Here is a 20,710-nt window from a genome sequence, read left to right as displayed (position 1 = left end):
TTTGCTCCCTTTTTATATTACATCATGCTGACTTTTTTGTCCTTCTGTTCTTCTCTGTGATCTTTTGAATTGTTTAAAGCTTTTTCTTGCAACCCTCCTAATGTTAATATTGAACTTCTTCTGCTTATTCTTGTTGAGGAATCAAGTTAGTGCCTCTGTATGTTGGACTTGTATTACTTTATTTTAAGTCAATGTGGAAGTACTTAAAACAGGGCACAACATTGAGTGGTGGTCTGGGAGGATGTAGTGAAGCAATGTAATGTGTCTCTTGCTAATTTTCAGCAGAATCAAGGCATTTGTGTCATGCAGTGCACTGGAGCTTGACCTCATCTGCTTTGTCAGAAAATAAGCTCTCCCGGATTCTACGGAAATCATTACTTTGAGCAATCTTTTGGCATTGCATGTCAACAACCTACAGCACATTATGACTTTCAACGAACCCATATTTGCAAGTTGTTTCGATAATACTGTATTGCTCCTGCTTTTTTCCAAAAGTTAGGTGAATTCATCTTTGCCAACATGTTTCTTTATTACAAATAGTTCAAAAACTTTAAGCTGCACCATTTTTACTCTTCTTTTTTTCACTTTACACCTCTATTTCTGTGCCATGGCCTGGTTTAAACTGGCAGACTTGGTAGAGCTAGGTTTGTGTGTGGTGGCACTGGGGGCAGGGTGCAGTACTCGCCTTGGTTGAGTGTACCCAGCCCCTCATAATTATAGACAGTAAACAGCTAGTGCTTTTAGGCCTATTTTCCCCGTCTGATGGGGAGAGAGTTCACTTTGGCATAAGAAGAAAAGGCAGAGAGGATGAGAAGGAGGGGAAAGGCAGTCTGAAGATGGACAAAAACTGTCATCCTTATTTTGGGTGTTGACGATATGAGCAGTTTGCCAAGCGTTAGTGAGACTTAGAGACAGGTTTATAGACACACAAACACACAGAGACAGACATTGTCCCCACCCCCTAGAACCCAGCACACACACACACACACACACACACACACACATGTCTTTTCTTGAGCAAGTCTTTTGATGTGATCTTTCTTACAGTAAGTCTTAATTAGAAAGTCCAAACAACTCCTGCTTAAATGTGTCTCTTCTCTTTTTACTTTTCTCCCTAAAACTGTCAAATTGATCACCCGTCTTGCTCTATGTCTCTCTCTGAGTGTGTCTATGTTTTTCTTTCCGTCTGCCTGCCTGTCTGTGTCCTTCCCTCTGTCTCTCTCCCCCTCTCTCTCACTCAAGTGAATCCCCACTGCCTCACACTCTGCACTTGGTCCAAATTTAATTCTCCTCCTTCTGTTTTCCTTCTTCGTTTTACTTCATACTCATTTAACAGCCCCTCCTACCCCCCACCTCACACACACACACACACACACACACACACACACCACACAAATACAATCTCACACACACACACACACACACACACACTTTATCCTTCCCCATTGCATTTTCAAGCGCTTTCCTGGCAAAACTGTTAAGCTCAAACAATTCTGGGGGAGTGCAGTTAATGTAAAATTTCAAAACAAACAAATAACAGTTTGTGGATTCAAACCATATGCTATATGCCATCTCTCTGTCTCTCCATCTCCTTCCTCATCTCTCTCTGTCCCTCTCTCTCTCTGCACTGCACAGTGCTGGCAGGCGGTGGGATGGGAGGTTTTCTTTGGCAGTCTGCTCCCACTCTCTTGGCTGGGACAGGCCCTGGAGCGTGCTACTGGCTGAGAGTGTGGAAGGGAAGCGGGGAGGTAGTGAAGGAGGGAGGGAGGGGGGGAAAAGAGGGCTTAGGAGGAGGGAGAGTGGAGGGGTGGAGGCGTGGTCTGCAGCTGGTAATGAAGTCTTCTCTTTTCATCCTCAGAAGGCAGAGTGTGAGTGGACGGGCCCAGGCTCTGCGCGGCTCCACTGCTTTCTCTGCCTGTAAAGTGTGCCGAGCGCTCTGCGCTGCGCTGCCTGTGCGTCTCAGCGGCCGTCTCCACAGCTGAGAGATAAAAAGAGACTGAGACAGAGAGACCGCTACAGTCATGAGGCTTTCCCTTGTGTCGGCTCCACTGCACTTCTCTTGAGGTAAGACTTCAGACTGTCTCTTCCTCGTGTGCTGCTCCTGCCTGTCTCTCTCTCACTGCTCTCCTTTACTGTCTGTCTGTCTCTGTTGATTGTTGTGGTGGTGGTGGGGGGGTGGAGGGGGGTGGGGGGGGTTGGGGTGTCAAGGGGGCTGTCCGGTTCAGGTCCCTCCCACTTTTAATGTGCATGTGTGTGAGTGTGTTTGTGTGTGTGTGTGCACATTCAGTGTGTGCGATAGTAGGTAGGCGCGTGTTTGTGCATGCATTAGCGTGCACACACGAATACACTATATTTGTCTGTGTATTTGAACATTTTCTACACTGTTTATGTATGAAAGCAGACTGAGTCAGCATTTACTGAAAGGTTTATGCTAATGGTGATAAATGACTCCTACTGGTCAGGCAAGGAAGAGGGTCAGACTGGGGCTGAGAAGTTCTGGAAAGAAAGATGAGACATCAGTTATGAGATGGGAATTTCAGTAAAGGTCGACTGGAAGTGAATATTCTGTGATGGTGATGTTTTTTTTCAGAATTGCTTTAGTTGTCAGGTAAATTTAATGTCACTGTGTTGATCTTTATGAAGTGTTACTGTGCTGGTCTGGGCTAGTTCTAATGTAATATACAGTCATAACCTCTAATTTTAAATGATGTGTTAACTTTTGTACAGGGCTGTGTTACTTCACTTTTACTATGTGTGTGCACGTGTAGAGATGTTTATTTGCACTTTTGATAGCTGTTTAAGGCAGATGGACGCAACAGGCTATTGGGGCTCATCTCTGTAAATAAAAGGGACAGGAGACAGTCTGTACTCATCTGCAGCACAGTGACACTAGGCTTTGATGTGATTTCAGTGGATCTGTCCTCCTCCCCGCTGGGCAATTCAGATCCGGCCTGCGACTCACTCACTTTCATCCACATTCCCTTGGAAATCCATCCATCTGTATTCTTTCACTCACCTCCTTCCTGCCCCCATTCACCCTATAAGTTCTTGCACCCTGATACCCCTTGGTGAGGCCTTGACCCCCTATCAACACCTCCGCTATTCTCATAGACAGTATTCCATGGTTTTGCTTTCTATCGGCACTACAGTTGTCTGACACGCTTCTAGAGAGCGGGTCTTTCCGATACCTCTCCCGGAAAAAAAAACCTAAGCGACTTTCCATTAGTTTCTGCTGGGCCATGAGAATTATGGTCTCCCAAATGAATAGTGTACAGGAGCCCGGCTTAATTGAAAAAACACAAGCATGGTCTGCCATGAAGGAGACGGTCCTTGTGTCACTGTTGAACTGTGCGAATGTACTTTCCAGAGCTGGAGAGGGGGAGAGAAGGAGAGAGAGGGAGGAAAATACAAAAAGAGCATGAGATAGGGGACAGACAGAAGGCTAAGGCAAATAAAAATATGTAATAAAAGTGTCGGAAATCAAAAGGACGGACTGAAGGAATTGTGGATACTATATAATGTGGATTTGGAAGCAAATACAGGGGAAACATCAGGAGACACAGAAAAATGTATAAAATTTCTTCTGGGTTCCTCCAGAACCCGGAATAAGGCAGTGCTGTGTAAATGTGTGTATTTGCAGTTTGGCTTCATCTGGTCTGTTAGTCAGGACGGTGTGTATAAAAGGGGATTTTAGCAGGATTGAGTGGCAGAGGGAGGCCATCATGAGACTGTTTGCTGGTCATTAAATCCCAAACGGCAACAGAAGAACCCACCGTAAAACCTGCTTGATTGCAGTCCAGTCAACAGCAGCTTCTCTCCCATGATTTTCCCAACAGGGAGTCATCATAACAGTTAACCCTACTGGAGCAGTTAGTTCAGCTGTGAGAGTGTCTGTAGTGTAATCAGACCACCAGTGAGCCTTGAGGGTAATTCATTCTATATTACAGCATGAACAATACTTGACATATATTAATATCTGCCTCATTATGTTTTATTGTGTCTGCTGCTTCCACATCCTCTGTCGCTCTTCACCCCCTGCAGTCTCTCTCCCACCCTCTCTGCTGTGTTTGTGTGACATGTTTGTGTGGCAATCCCATATGGTGATGATTGAGACTCTGTCATTGGATCAGATGGCACATTTGTCACACACATGTTTGCCAGCAGCTGCTGTTGCTATGGCTCTCTGGACTGCAGGGGAAAGCATCTCTTGTTGACTCCCTCACTGGGTGGCTCATTTGTTTGTCAGGGCACCATGACCCCTGACCCAGCTACCACCCCCAGCTTTCACACTGCCTGTTAATGTAACTCTAGACTCCCTGACAGCCCCACCACTCCTACTCTTCCACTGCTGCTGCACTCATGCATGATTACGGGAGAGAGAAATATGGAAAGATCAACACATGAAACACTAGGTCTTAGTTAAAGCAATTCTTCTAAGGAAACATCCACTGGGATCTTGTGGTCAAAATACATGCAGGAAAGATGACTTCACTGTAATCTCAGAGTGTTGCCAGACTGCAGTATTAAAAGAAAGATAACCTCAGGAGGTGTGTTAGCCCTTCTTTTTATGATTGATCTACATTTGCATTTCCATTAAATCCTTATTAAAGACTATTAATCATAATCTCTCAACCAGATACTCTAACTATGAGACTACTCAATCTAAGTATTACATCCAGTGCTGAAGGGGAATGATAATAGCTGTAAGGTGAGTTTATTATCAGCTCAGCAGGTACCGTCCAGACCAGTCGCTTAGGTTACATAACACTGTGGAGTTTATTCATCCCTTGATTCCCACGTCGAGTGACAGGGTCATGACTTCTGACCTCTCTGTCTCACTGCTGACAGGGCTGAGCTGACTTTCATTAGACATCAACAGTGAAAGCTGAACAGTTACCTCAACTTCAGAAGAAAACGTTCATGTTAGCGGTTTAATCTGCCCTTAATCACCAGCATTATGGTGATTAAAATAAATAACTGGTTGAGATATATTACATATCTATCTATATATATATACAGGAGATGATGAGTAAAAAGTATTGAAGCATACTGTAGCCTTTGCTTGATACACAGCACTGTGCCACAGCAACACTCATTGCTTTGCTAATCTAGACTCAGACAAATGTACAAATGTCATATTTCAAGCACTTAGCAAGTACAGAGATATACTTATACTTTATATATGAACACTTTTACACATACAGTATATATACATAAATGTCTACTCAGGTAATCATAATCTATTCATTATTCCCTGATGTGGTAAATCATTTCATTTTTCTCTTTTTCTCAGCAGTTATTTGGACATATAAACTAGTCTTTCTTGGTTTAATTGTCCACAAGAGGCTGTAATTTTAGCTCATTGTCAGACTCACTATTGAATTATCAAAGCAAAAAACTGTGACTCCAATAAACTGTCAATACAGTGCCACTAACACTATTTTAATGAATGTGGTGGAGTTCCTTAAAATTTTACTGCCACCACCCATAATGCTTTGCAACCAAAGCTGGCATCAACAGAGATATTCCCCCTGGGAAACACACGCTAGTCTCTACCACTGCAAAGGGATGCATGATGTGCTCCCCAGGAACCAGAACTTTGAGAACCTTGGAGTTAGATGATGGTAAAACAAAGGATGTCCTTCCTTTCTTTGACTGTGTAATTTTCAGTTTAATTTAAGTACATAATTGAAGAGTTGCTTTCATGATTAAAAAACAACATGTTATGTGTTTGTCATTTGATCATAACTGAAAATATAGACCTGTTACCAATGTGAACAAACTTGAAACAGCATCTCGCTGTGTGTGAGTCCTGTCAGTCAGTAAAAATGATAGCAAGTCATATGTTTTGAATTTTGGTAATGAGGCTACTGTTCTATTTATATTTGGATCATGGTTTTTGCCTCAAACATTAATGAGCAATAGTCTAGTTGGTGCAGTAAAATAAATTGTGGTATGAATCATATAAATAACTTTTTGTTTGAGCTGAGGGAAATATCTCCATACAGTACATCTTGTGTAGATAACATATTTCTCATTGTTCAGGGGGAAGATATTGAAGGTATGGCAGCATGATTAACTTATTCTGACTCAGCTCCAATTGCAGTCTGCTGTAGATACACGCAGTAAATGTTTATGTGCTTTTAGTGACAAAATTTGCATTTGTTATAATACCTCAGTATTTTCCTTTTGTCCTCCTTTTTTCCTGCATTTTCTGTAATGCACTTTTGCTCATTTCATTATATAAAATCTATAGTACAGATAAAGTTTTGTCACTAGGACCTTGTGTCACATCAGCACACTGAGTTCAACTGCGTGTCCGGCTATGCAAGTCACCATCACTCTCTTCTCAGCCATGCAGCTGCCCGAGTGTTTACTTACAGTATAAATGGTCTCATCTGACGCCACTTTAAAGAGCCTTTAAAATGCTACGAGAGTTATCAGTACCTTCCTCCTCCATACTCTCTGCTGCCCTTTCCAGCTGATGGTGACCCCCAAGTTTGCCCACACCTAGCATTGGAAAGCTGAGTAGACTCAGCGCGGTGCTGATGTAAAACACATGACTAACAGGAGAGGAGAGAGTCCCTCAGGTTCCATTATTTCAGCTCTTTCCCCACCTCCTTCCTCTCCTCCCTATCTGTGTCCACTTCTTCAAACACGACACATTCAGCATATTTTCCATCCTACCGTACGTCTCTGTTTGTCAGGTCACACCTTCAATCTAAAGGGCCTCCTGAGCTCCTACACAAATCTACTCACCGGTGCAGACTGATGTGCATATGTGTAACTGTGTGCATGTGCATATGCATGTTTGCGTATTGTTGAATACATTTTTTGCATTCTTGACAATAAGTCCAAGTATCTGTGTCAGATTGTAGGCGGTACACTTTCTTTCTACTGACAAATAACTGTTGGATCCGCCATCATGTGTTTATTAGACACTTTATCCAACAGGCAGAAAATTGGCCTGAATATTTTCCTTGCTCCTCTGCTCCTTCTGCTGCATGAATGCAGACCCAGCAGCTCTGATTGCTTCTGACAGTGACAACAAGAACAGGCTGCCTGAGAAGACTTTTCTGAAGACCTCCCCCTGTATCTGCACAGAAAAGTCAGAAGAATGAGCCAAATAAAACAAGAAAAAGCTGTTCTTTCATAACCTCTTTAGAATTTTTCAGGCCGTAGAGATTATGAGGTGTTAAACATGGGTTACCACTGCATAAGCAGTGATTGGATGTTGTCTGTTAAGGTTGTTTGGTATTAGTCAGTATTGGTGGCCTTAAGTTGATTTTCCAAGATACTGAGATTACAATATACAAGAAGAGACATCACTGTATGACACATAGAGAGGTAGTAGTGCATCAACTTCTTTCACTCTGTCTGATGTTTGAATCCACTATAATGACATCAGGTCTTCGGGGGTAGGGCAGCAAGGGGAATCACCAGTAAATTATAGCTCAGGCACATCCCCAGACACCTTGGCCAGGGTCCTAGAGCTAAACAGCTTTAGGACCGCTTTCCCTTTTTCAACCCCTTTTCCGCTTCATTCCTGCTCTTCCCCTCTCACTCCTTGCGTTTCGCTCCAGATGTGGCATTGTTTAGACACATTTGTTTTGGGCTTGGGCCGGTAGACCTGTGCAGAGTCTGATGTCATGCTCTATTTAAAGGGAAGAGCCATGAGAACTGGGTGGAAAGGAGTGCACTGTGGTCTCACTTCAAAGCTCATGTGTAGGACTACTGATGACTGTCATCCATGGCATAGCAATCTGTGTCATGGACAGATGACCACATTCATTTTAAGTGTTGACAGACATGTCATTTTGGAAAGGTTCAGAGAGGAGGCACCACTTTTCACGAGTAAGAAAGATGGATTTTTTTGTTTTTATCTCACATCACTTTAAGTACTAGGTTTACTGAAGTTAAATCAGTTTCACAATTATTTGAAATAATCTTCCACTGATATGAAGAAACAATACCGGGTTTTATTTGAAGCAGTGTTTTGGCTGTTTATGGTACAACTGAGTAAAACTTGATATTGTAGTTCAATGAAATGAAAAGATGATGCCCTCAATTGAACCAACAAACATGACAGGTTTTTTATGGGTCAGAACAGTCACATGCTGCCTAAACTTTCATGCCTCTCTAATTGGCTCTGTCAGTCAATGAACCTGGCACCTCATGCCATTGAAGAATGGGATAATGAATCTCTTTCTCTCTCTGTGTCTCTCGGTGTGTGGGATTTGAGTTTGTACTTTAAGTGTACAGGGTATTCTACACTGCTTTAAATCCGCTGTGTTCCAGCTGTAGGGGAGTCAGGAATGGCACCTTTTCTTCATTGAGGGATCTTTTCCTCGATGACTGAGCTTATTGTGCCCTCTTCTTTAAACTGTTAGCATAGTGGAGAATCAGCAGCAGCTGACTATCAGGTTCCACTGTCAGATTCCCCATGGGAGCTCTGCCTTCAACACTGTTTGGCCTTCAAACACACATATATTTGCCAGGTCCTCTCTAGTGTCCCTGGTTCAAACAGCCATAAGCTCTAACCCCGCTGAATATTTCCGGTTCAAACGGGCATGTTTGCTAGATCTTCATCCCTCAGCCCCTCCTTGCTTCAAAGTGTTTTCTCAAGGAGTTCACAGTGACTTCTTGGCCCTTTCAGGAGTTGAAAGCTGGAATGACATGAAGTTAGTATTTCCATTCAGTCATACACACATACTCACACACCTACAGACACAGAGGAAGGGAAAACGGCATTGTGGATAATAAAGTCATCAGACAGTCTCTCTCTACAGTATATATGGCCTCTCAGTGACCCACTTTACAGTGCATCTGTGTGAAAGGTCCACATCCTGACAATGCTTAGCCTTTCAAGCATTCGCTTTTCAAAAGCATTGTTGCTCCAAGACACTCAGCCACCGGAGTTTTAAAGGTATAGATCTTTGAATATAAAGCTGTCATCCTAAGAAAACAGGGTTTTGACTGTTTTTAAAAGCATCGCTTGTCTCACCTGTATGGTATGGTGACCCTGAAAATCCAGGTGAGCTGCTCATTTGTATTTTCAGGTGTTTTGGTTGTAGCTTTTGTTGTTTTATGTGCTGGATTTTTGGATATTTAAGGAGCTCCTGGCAATGTGGATTGAGTTTTCCCACTTTTGCAGCACACATATAATTCTGTTCTTGTATTTCATTTTGAGAGGAGTTATATATAAATGCAGATGTTTTTGACAAAAAAATGTGGGTCTTTGTGGGTCTCTCTCTCTCTCCCTCAGCTTAAAGTTCACTATAGTGTAATGCCACTGTGGTCAACATCAAAAACTTGGACGCAGTCATGTTAACAGACTTGCATGCACAGACACGCAAACACACTTTTGGGTAATTTATATTTACATCCATACAAGATCATAAACAATAAAGATCAAATCAGGAGAATTCTCTAGAACATGTATCCTTTCTCACATACACGCTCACACACACAAACAGTCTCTCTGGCTGTGGTCCAGTGTGGCGCCCAGACATTCTTCCAGCCGAATGGGCCAAGTATTACACATAGTGAAAGCATAACAATTCAGCTTGGGGTCATAAGGTCAAGCACATCTAGGTGATCAGTGCTTCCGCTGCAGATTCTGTTTATGAGTATGTGTATACACACCATGCAGTCTGTCAGACAGCTGTATACACCCCACACCCAGCTTCAAACTCACACAGCTGGCACAGCCAAACATTCACAGAGTCTGTTTTAGGGAAGGGGGGGGGGGGGGGGGGGGGGGGGGGGGGGGGGGGGTTGTGTATGTATGTGTGTGAACTCGCTCAACTTAAAGAATCTTCGCCTGCCACCCTCACACTAAAACCAATTAATATACGCATACATATACATTCACAAACTGAGATTGACATGTAAACTAATACTGCATAGGAATGCTAGCTCATACAATCAGTTCTTAATTCTGAAAGCAAATTATGGATTTATTTATATTTGGCAAAATAATAGACTGATAAATATTTCATCAATTGGAGCCAGGAGCTCCATTGAAATTTTGTAATCTCTTTCTTCATCTACATTAGCCCGTATCTCCTTAAAAAGCTTTTGAGTGTCTGTAATCCCTTCACATTTGTCCATTTCTTATCACTTGAGAGTGGATTAAGATGTATTTGTGCTGCTGCAGGAAAGTTGCAGGAAAAATACAAAGTGCTGCTGGTCTGAATATTCTGTCCCACAGTGAGGAAAAGTTGCGGTTTGTTCACACAAACTCTTCAAGTGCTAAACACTCACTTTTCAAGGGTAATACTCTCACTTTTTATTGGGCTAAAACAGGTGGCTGGGTTGTAGAAATGGGAGGACAGATGGGTGAAGTGACGGGGTGGAGTAATGACAAACTCCAGTATAGATTAAAGTTAAACATTGTCATTTGAGGGGAGTGTCAGACTAGTTGAATTGTACCTTTAATTTGCTTGCTTCTTTTTTTTATTATTCAATTTTGTTGTTTGTATCCCAGATTGTTCTTTGGCTTATATATTTGGGAATATTATAAATCTAAAGGGATCTAAAAGGGAAACACTAAATCACTTCATTCATGTAAATTTACCTCTCTTCGTCAGTGGACATGGAACATTTGCCAAGCCATAAATAAATGTTTCACTGATCACAAAAACAGGAAATCTATCTATCCAGGAAAAAAGTCTCATTTAAACATAAAAACAGCCCGGGAGGCAGAGTTAGGCTTCCTGTCACAGTGGTAGCAGTCTTATTTTTGTGTAGCATCCTTTACTCTTACTGAACTCATTTGACCTTTTGGACTATACAGAATGGTCATCTTCATCAACACAGCTGACTGACTGAATGTGTGTATGTGTGTGAGAGTATTTATACTTGTTTGCGTGTGGGTTTGTTTATCTGTATGTGTGTGTGTGTGTGTGTGTGTGCAGCCATGCATGCACACACCTACATGTGTTTTTGTTTAAATGGCCGCTTGTGGTTTCTCATGGCTATCAGTTGGTTATATCTCTGCATTAGAAAGTCAGTGCCCACCCCTCAAGATTCAGCCTCAGCATAGTAGTGTATGTCTCATTTCCGTGTTTGCATGTAGCCCTAAACTGCCACAGAGAAGAAAGAGATTTCTTATGTGGACCATGTGTGACTGCTGATGCAGATGGGAGAGGTTAAAGCAGCAGGGAGCTCAAAGAGTGTGGCTTCATGTGCCGATCTGTTTTACCCTCCATCTGATGTCAGACATGAGATTGACAGTCTGTGAGATGCTATCAGCTCCTACACAGCAACTGAGGCCTAAAATGATCACTGATACCAGAGATAAGCGTGTCTCCAATATATATTAGCCCTCCAGGTTCTCCCTTAGGTCAGGACTGCAAATGACCCACGTGATGTATATCATTTCTAACTGCATAGTCTCACTTTGCTCAATAGCTTGTAGGAAATCTTGACTTGTTTCACAGGGCTGATTTTCAAAAGCATCCATCTTTGGCTAGATCAAGTAAGTGGGCTTGTGCAGCTGGGCTAAACTAACAGAGTTTCTCCCTGTGAGACACAGTGGTATTACAAGTAAATACAACAGATACACATAGTGTGCTGGGGAGGCGGATGTATACACAGATTATGGGAGTGCTCCAGTCACAGAGGGCTAACAATGGCCTCATCAGTGTGAGGTGCAGTGGGCTGGTGCTGCGTTGGGCTGTGTGGTGTTTTTGTAGCCCTGGGAAGGCTGTCCTGCTACATGTTAACACAGTATTAAATCATCTCATGCTGACAGCATTATCATAAGGGTGTTGACTTTGGAATCCTATGGCCCAGATTCTTCCAAAAGTGTCATCATGCCATAGCTGTGCATGTCAAATATACAGAGTACATGTGTTTTTTGCAGGAATTTGTTTCCTGAAGCTGTATGAATGGGTGTAAAACAGAGAGGAGCCTTGCAAATGTATAGTATATTACAGTGTTACTTATGATCTATATTTGTGGTAGCGGTTTAGGTTAAAGTTGCAGAATTTAAGTACTATGTTGGTTTAGCTAGACTGTTTTAAAACTTTTTTAATAAGTACTTCTAAAGTCTTTTACTTTTCAACTTCACAAGCTGTTGTATGTGGCAGCCAGGCCCACTGAAGGAATACTTCTGCCTATCATTCCCAGAGACCCTGGACTAAATGAGAATGTTTTCTGCAGGAGGAAACGCTCCAGGTATGCTAACAACATAAATGCTCTGCAGCCCTGGAGCAGAAACACTTTTCCTGCTGCAGTTCTGAAAAAGGAAACCTTGGGCTTTCAGATTTCTGCTAACAATAGAAAGCCTAATAGGCAAATAATCGTCTGGACCACAAATGCCTCTTTCTCTCAGCCACTTTTAGAGAAGATTAAAAACATCTAAGGAGCGTAGTTGTCTTGTAGACACAGGTATACGTACACCTGGGAGAGGGGCATGGGAATCCCCCAGACTGTCTTACAGAGCACTGATATCATCTTCTTAACTCTCCCTACTTCTGAACAACTCCTTTTCTGTCTTCTTTCCACCTCCGTCACTCTTCCTCTCTTGTCTCCAGACATAAACATAGATCCACAGTCTCTGATGCTCAGGGGAAAGCGACAGATGCTGCAGTGAAAGCCACCTCAGTCCAGGCCTTTTAAATCCTCATGGCTCTGTGAGATGCTAGACTGGCACATCCAGGCATCTCAATTGGCTAGAATGACAGACAGAGAAGAGAGCAGCAAGGGAGACAGAAGTATTACTATCAGGTTTCCCTCTAACTACAGCAAAGACTGGGTCAGAGCCAGAGCTGCCATAGGGCTCTTCATATTCCCAGAGGCACTCATGTGCATTCTGCTTATGAAATAATACACTTGGCCTCAGCTATTCTATTTCACAGAAGAAATTCACCATTATTGCTGAAATTTTGTTTTCCATGATTTTCCTAGTGAGTGAGATGAATAGAAGAATAAGAAAGAGGGGGGATGGCAGTGTTTTGGTAAAGCAGTAAAGCAGCTGCTTTGGTAATCCCACATAGATATTTTTTACGTGTGATCAACAATTAGCCCAAATGTGTTCCTTGTTTTCTGACTGCAGCTCCCAAAGCATCAATAAAATAAGCTTGAGAAGAAGCAATTTGAAGTGGTTTGAGTTGCTGTAGCTCACCAGAGGGTTCTGGGATTAGACTTCATTTTCTCCTTTGGTTTGTCTTTATCACTTTCACCCCTCATTTTTCACTCTTCTTTTACAACAGCTAGCTCACACTCTTTGCTCTTTGTTCTGGTTCCATGGTGAGAATATCATGAAAGTTGGACAAAAAAAGTCTTTGATCAAGCACACACAGAGGACTTCAAACACAGCTGTCAATCAGAAGCCTGAAACGTTAGTATTCTATGATTTATCTACACTGCTGCTTTTCAATGAAGTTCTGAGGGCTGATTGGTCTGGCTGTGATGGAGGGCATTACAGTATAAACCCTTCAACAGAACTGCTCTTGTGTCACTTTTTATTTAATATCTAACGGAGAGCCTGAAGTCATGATGGACCTTGAGTGAATTTTAATGAAAGATTTCCTGCTTGGTCCCTGCCAGGCCTTCTACCACGCAATATCACCCGCTCCTTAAGAGCTAACTCCTTTAAATTAAGGGTGAGGAAAAAGCAGCAATCCTAAAAACAGAGTATTCTCAAAGGAACGGGCCCATATTCAAGGAAAGTAACAGGAGCTGTATCCGACTTTAGACCCAGGCATGGGTCATTGGAAGTGGGACTAGTAAAACCGGTGGCCATGTCTCCCCCTCTCACTTCACCAGTTCAAGCCAGAGATGAGGTGATCCACATGGTGGGAGAAGTGTGTGTGTGTGTGTGTTTGTGTATGTGCAGAGACAGGGGGAAAAATTCAGACTCTGATTTTGGTCCAAGACAGGAAAATGCTGAAGTAAGCTCACCCGTCACCTCCCAGACTCCTGGATAAAGCACCAGCCTAATTATACCTAATGTAGTTGTGTGATTTATTCTTTTAACCCCCTTTTAACCATGTGTATGTGTGTGTGTGTGTGTGTGTGTGTGTGTGTGTATAACCACCAGTCTAACGTGGTAGTGTTGCTGATGAAAAGGTCATGTGAGGAGAACTGCACAGAGGATGTAATGATGTATTGGGCTTGTTTTCCTGTAGCAGATGTGTGTTTTCTGACAGCTTGTTTTTTTCTCCCGTTACTTGATTTGTGTCAGAAGCTGAGACTCACCCATTTTGTGCTGTACAGACAGAACAGAACAGCTCCCACAGACAGGAGTTTGGTCTGTCGAATGATGTCAGTTTTTGGAGAGGATGAGTGTGTTGGTGTTTGGGGGGGGGGGTAGATGAGTCTAGCGGAGGAGATGAGAAGAGTGCGTGCGGGGGAGGTAACACAAGATCCCCCACAGAGATGCTAAACTCCATTACAGACTGTGAGAGAGGGAAGAGGACTCTTTACAAGGATGAAGAAAAACGTTCCACTTTTAATCTGTGTGCAATCTAAAAATAACCTCCCCTCTCTGTCTACTGCCCACTGGGGCAGGCTTGTTAAAAAGTCTGTCTCCACAGAGAGAGTCAAAGTGCTGAAGAGGACCAAACAAAAAGAAGGAAGAAAAAGGGACAAGAGAAGAGGGAGGGATTAACATGGAAAATGGAGCACAAGTGGGAGGGCAGAGACAGAGTGAAGGCAAAAAAAGGCAAAGAAGGAAGAGTGCTGGGAAAGATGTGGGACAGATGGATCTTTGAGAGAGTGAGAATGAGTTTGTGAAACTTTAGAGAGTGCCGAGTGGATCAGACTCCTATGCTGTCAGCTGTTCCTGCTCACCACGCCAGTCAGCCAGCCAGGCTCAATGCAGTGCCATTACATACCTATTTGGCCCTAAGGCTTTTGTGAGTCTTGGTGCAGCAATAAAAGCACCTAGTGCTTGGAAATGTGGAATAACAGACGAGCTTTTACAGGGCCCAGTAGCATGGCCCTTCTCTCAGAGGTTCACCACACAAGCAGTGAATAACACACACCACATAGAGACCATTCTTCAAATGCTTCCCTGATTTCCAGTCTCAAAGTCTGAGTCACAACTCGCTACTGTACCAGTTCAGCCAGCCACCCAGCCTGATGTGTCATCCTCAGTTCTGTTACTGCTACTTTGTTCTTTTTCCCCTGACTTCCAGGAAAATGAATGGAACAGGACAGTGTTGGTTTGTTTTCAGTGGGGACTGGGATTTGGTGCATTGCGCCAAAGACTTATGAGAAGCATTTAACAAAGGTAACGGGTTCTAAAAATACTAGACACTGTCTCTGGGATGTTAAGATCCTCCCTTGGAAACTTAAACAATCTTTGGCTTTATTCACTAACATCCATCTGCCCAAGGGTAGGAGATTTTCTAGACTGCACACACTCATGGTTTTGTCTTTCTGAACGATTTGGAGCCAATCTGGCACGGTTTCTACCAGGTGGATTCACTGTGCTCATCACATGGTGAATCTACTGTACGTAGCAGCACCCTCCCTTTAACCTGCGGTGAAGACCTGACTCTCAGCTTGTTTGATTTCAACATTCCAGCTTAAACAGGGGCTGGTAAAGACATCCCGTCATCCTCACCGCAGCCTCTGGGCCCTTTCTTTTTATACACACACTCCCACTGCATTTGCCAGCGATTACATATTGTTCAGATATGACGACATAAAAAGCAGAGCGTTGGTTGCCAAGAACACAATCACAGTGGTGCAATTACACAGCATAGCTGATAAACAGCATATGGACTCTTCAAGTTCAGAGCAAGGTCACACAAATATACTGAAGTCACATACCTTATCTGGGGTGCTTTTTTACAACTCTGATGTCATTTTTCCCACTTGAAGCTGGGGCACTAACCCCCAGCCACCATTACTTTTTTCTGTTTTTAACAATGGAACATCAGCTGGGCGTCTGTGCAGAAGTTGGAGAGAGTCAAACCACACTGAGCCCCTGACCAACCAAACGTCATTCATAAATTCCTCCTAGATTGTAGCCAAATGCACAAGACCTGCTGAAGTGAGGACTCTGTAGTCATGATTACGCACTGTCCTCACACATTCTCTGCTGGCGTTCACTGCTGGTTTAAAGGAATGACGGTCGCCTACCTCACCATAGAAAGGAAGGTATTCTAATGTAAGATAAGAGAATGTCCTTGGGTAGATTTTCCATTTACATAGCTCTAGTTAGTTTTCACTGACCCTTCAAAACACCACAACAGAGATTTAGTTTTTTGCTCTCTGAGGTTGGTAAAAGCTTTTAACATTTCAAATCCTCTCGGAACTTTACGACCTCATATTTCATTTTAATTGCCCTGCGCTCATCTGCCTGCATGCATGATAGTGAGGTGGATAAAGGCTGCAGAGAATATATTCTCTGGAGTAAAACTGCCAATCAGATGGGAATATGTTCATTTGTTATTCTTTTCCTGGAACTGTTGCGTACATACTCCTCCACATAGTTTTCAGTACATGAACTTTAAATGTGTCTTTTTGTGAAAACAAAAAGAAGTTGATGTAATTCTTAGTCTTTAAATTCATTTTGTAGCAGTTGAAGAGGACATGATATGACAACCCTCCATTTATGTTATGTCTGTGATGTGCAGCCCTTCGATGCAAAAGCAGGTTTATCCAGTGCACATTTAAAAACATCGGACCTTGTCAGTCAGTCTTCAGTGAGTGAAACCAGAACAGGAAATAAAAATCAAAGACATGTAAAGTAATTATGTTTTACACGTGATCAGTTCTTATTTATTTAGCATTTACTACAGATTCAAATATTTATACATATTTCTTAAATTATGGCTCCTATTTCTGACTGCATCTTTGACTAAGATCAGGGTGTGTTTTTGTGACCAATGGTCCTCACATGGCCCCTAAAGACCCACTAGTCCTAGATTAATGGCTTTCCTGCTGGCCCAGAGATTCAGGCTGTGCCAACACAAATGGTTGGGCACGCGATGCTGGCATGACAAATTGAAGTGAGGGCAAAAGGGCAAAAGCAGACCACAGCCCAGACTAGTAGTGTCTCTAGTAGAGCTGCATGAAAGCAGCATTATGACCACAATGCTGAGCTGAGAGGTCAAAGGCACGGGGGTTACAGACCCTAGCTTGTCCCTCTGTCTCAGCCTTTTAATGGACTGTGACAGGGCTTCCGATTCCAACAGCCTGACCAAATGGTTTATTCATCAGAGCTGCTCATGGGCGCAACACTTGCACATTTCGTGCATACAGAGGTTGACACATAAATTACAGTGTGCTATCCTTACCACAGCCTGTGCTAATGAAAATGTTTTCGTCTGATTGATGTGCGTAGTTGTGAAAACAAAGAAAGCTGGCAAACTGTACAGTAAAAATGACTATAGTTATTTCATTTGTGTTATTGGTTGTGAGTACATGCTGTCAGAAATGTGACATATAATTATAATGGTGTACAGTAAAATCTATAAACAATTTTAAAAAAAGAAGATAAACAGCAATTCCCAATTCAAAACATAAACTCAATCCATCTTCCGCTTTTGTATATCTTACTTCCTTATTTATCTTAATGTCTGATGTCAATGGCCGTCATTTCTTGAAATCCCACAGTTGCGTAGTGAGTGACTCACATATTTTGTCTTGCCTCTGATGCAACCACTTACCATTGTCAACACAAGTGTTTCTTTAATGCTTTTCAAGTGTTGATTTTGTGACACTATGATAAGGCATCACATTCTTGTAGTTTCACATCCTGCGGTTTAAAGTCAATTGGCTAAATCAAAGTAGAAAGAGCCTGTAAATCATTACTCTTTCTCAGATAAGATTTCTCTGAAATGCGTATGTGTATGGCATTATGCACACACACATACATACATTTATGGGCATGAATGCTTGCGTGCATTTGAAGGTCAAGAGGGGATCGTTGGTGGTTGTTTATGCAGTGAATGTGAGGAAGCAAAATGACTGTGAGAAACCAAGTCTTGAACACTTTCTTGTCTTTCTCAGTCACCGAGGAGTAAAGCGTTTGAGCAGATCTATTTGTCGAGCAGCTGTAAAAATAGGAAGGAGAGGGAAAGTATGATTCATGTGATGGAAGACAGGATTACTCAAGCTATTATATACTGTTTTTCTGCAGTGGAGGAGGATCCAAATGATGTGCCCAAGTCAGACCTTATCTGCCAGCTCCTACAATGACTCAGAGAGATGGAGTGAAGCAGAGACGAGTTTGATAAGGAGTCAGCTGTCACTTAAGACATGCTGTTAAAACTACAATTACAGTCCCAGTGAAGAATAATACCCTGAGAGTATTTTTGTAGAATCTTTAAGGTCAGCAGAAAAGTGTGTGAACTCTCCCTGGCATCTAGAGGATTTCTTAATCTTCTGCCTTGTGCCTTGCTGCACTTTTAGTAAGTTTTGGACCTCAGGTGTAACATCGTCTGACAGACTTGAAATAAATCATACTCATTCATCCTATATTCTCTTTGAAAAGTTAACCTATCACAGGAGGAAAAAGTTGTGTTATCTTTGTCAATTTTACATACACTATTAAGTGCTCTTGAGCGGGTATATTTTCCATAAGACAAAATATTCCAAAGTACACAGCATTCTCTTGGGGTCGCTCTTTGGCTTGGCCCAGCTTCCCGCCTCACACGCAGGCATGTGAAGCCAGAAAGGTTGGGCATGGTTGATGCACAGAAGCCACTTTCTCTATATCGGCCTCCAGCACTGGTCTCCAGTGAGCCTGAGCAGGTCTGAGGGGAACAACATGAGCTCTGCCAGGGGCTTTGGTTTGTTCCTCAGCCTCCAGTCAGCCACTGACCTATAATAAGGCCTCCTGTTCAGCATGGCAAAGGCAATGGGGAGAGTGGAAAAGAATTTACAGTAGTCCGGGTTGACTGAGTTTGTTGATCGACCAGAGATTAGTCCTGTAAACACAGGTTTGGTTCCGTTAGATACACTGCAATGCCTTAGTAGAGCTCAATCAGTAATAGCAGTGTTGTTTTTTGACAGACTGTAGTGATTCAGTGTTGGAGAGAGTCGAGTGTATTGATGTACCTTCTCATCTGTGCAGGTGTTGATTGAGCCAACTGAGCAGGATCCTGCAGAAGTCTGTCATGGTTGAATCAGTGGCGGTGTTGTCTACTTTGGTTGGACCTAGCTGTGATCCTGCTGAATCAGTGGACATGTTGTCTCAGTGGTGCTGTCCTGTCCAGCATGGGTTAGATCAATACTGGTGTTGTGTAGTGTTGGGACAGCAGGGACCGGATCAGTACTGGTTCTGTTCTAGCCACCATGGGTCAGTGCTACACACTCTCTGTGGCTGAGCTGTGGCTGTATGAATGGCTTCTTGCAGTGGCCGTACAGAGCGTCATTATTCTCACCCTCATCTGAGGCTGACATCCGAGGGAGAAGCCCGGGGAGCCGGCAGACTAAATGTTTTTCTATCCCCCTGGTAGGAATGGACGTATCGGGTGCTGTTTTAATGCGTTTAAAGTAGAAAAACAAGGCAGTGTCCAATGACCGAAGGTAGAAACGACAAGGACAGTAGTGAAAACAGACTGTGGCTCAGGCCGTTGGCCCTCCCCTTGCAGTATGAAGGGGGAAAAGCGAAAACATCCAGTCCAGTGACAGGCTCATCATTAATGCTCCAGGTTTGTTTGTCTTAAGAGTTATTTGCCCACTTTGCCATTTCCCCAAGAATCTTAAATACCCCTGCCCCTTGGTCTCTGCATAAATAGTCCAACTCAGTGGGAGTCCACTATCCCAAGCTCTTGTCTTGTCCTTCCCTCTGTTGCCAGGTCTAGATGGGACAAAGTGAGCATTCCAGGAATAGCAACACAACTCTAACACCCCAACCCACCTGCTCCCCTCCTCCCCAGACAGGGTTTTTATTTTTCCTGCATCCATTCTCCTCTGCACCTCTAACTATGACAGTGGGGGCTCCCACGCAGAGACAGTTTTCCACAGGAAACTACAAGACTCATTTACCCATGAAGCATCTCTATAACTTTTTTGCTCAGCTCGAAGTTGTCATTTTATCTATGACCCTTGCTCCCCTCTTTCCCTTCTTATGTAACAAGACAGATGCCAGAGGTGTGTCTGTGCCAGACAGACAGACACCGTTCAAATACTTGACACCAGCACGTTTCACCTCCCCAGGCTAGGGGTAGCACTGACACAGCATGTCTGTCAAGCACCACTGAAAAGAGGGAATGAGTGTCCATTTGATTTCAATGCCTCAGAGAGGGGAATATTTGTGAATTTTAAAATAAAGCCATCCTGAGGCTGGTAGGGGAGAAGCAGGGAGGAGCATTGGGGAGAGGATGAATAGGGTCCTGTGCTCAGCCCCTGGGTGGACTGAACCCCTCTGTTTGCGCTTTTTTCGGCCTTGGCACACAGGGCTGCCTGTGAGGAGTGGGTCGGAAGCAGGAAGTGGTCGTGTAAGGCGATCTGCAGATGCAGCACAGAGCCCCTTTTCAACTGCAGACCCCTTGGTCCCATTCTGCACAGCGACACATCAGGTAGTCCTCCTGCTGCAGCCACAGCAAGACACAGGCCACACCCACATGGGACCAATAGGCAGAGAGAGAGGGAGAGATGAGAGGAAAAGATAGAAAAAGGGACAGAAGGAGAGGGAACAAAAATTGGGAAGGATACAGAAAGGGGATGGAGTGGAAGAAAAAATGACAGTGTGGGTCGCTGCTACTTTAGTCACAGATCAGATAGGAAGAGATGTTCA

The 20,710-nt window shown here is 43.2% G+C and overlaps 1 protein-coding gene across 2 annotated transcripts in view; it reads left to right on the top strand.

Annotated features, from left to right (window-relative positions):
- LOC121897062 (zinc finger protein 469) overlaps positions 1 to 20,710 on the top strand; it is a 198,433-nt gene that overhangs the window by 154,445 nt on the left and 23,278 nt on the right. For both annotated transcript variants that reach the window (XM_042411329.1, XM_042411328.1), the window contains one exon: positions 1,859 to 2,064. The gene's annotated coding sequence lies outside the window, so the exon portion shown is untranslated. The remainder of the gene's footprint in view (positions 1 to 1,858; positions 2,065 to 20,710) is intronic.

The sequence above is a fragment of the Thunnus maccoyii genome, chromosome 5 (assembly GCF_910596095.1).
Source record: "Thunnus maccoyii chromosome 5, fThuMac1.1, whole genome shotgun sequence".
In the NCBI taxonomy this organism is placed as follows: Eukaryota; Metazoa; Chordata; class Actinopteri; order Scombriformes; family Scombridae; genus Thunnus; species Thunnus maccoyii.
Note: the sequence above shows the minus strand (reverse complement) of the source record. Positions and strands in the feature narration are given on the sequence as shown.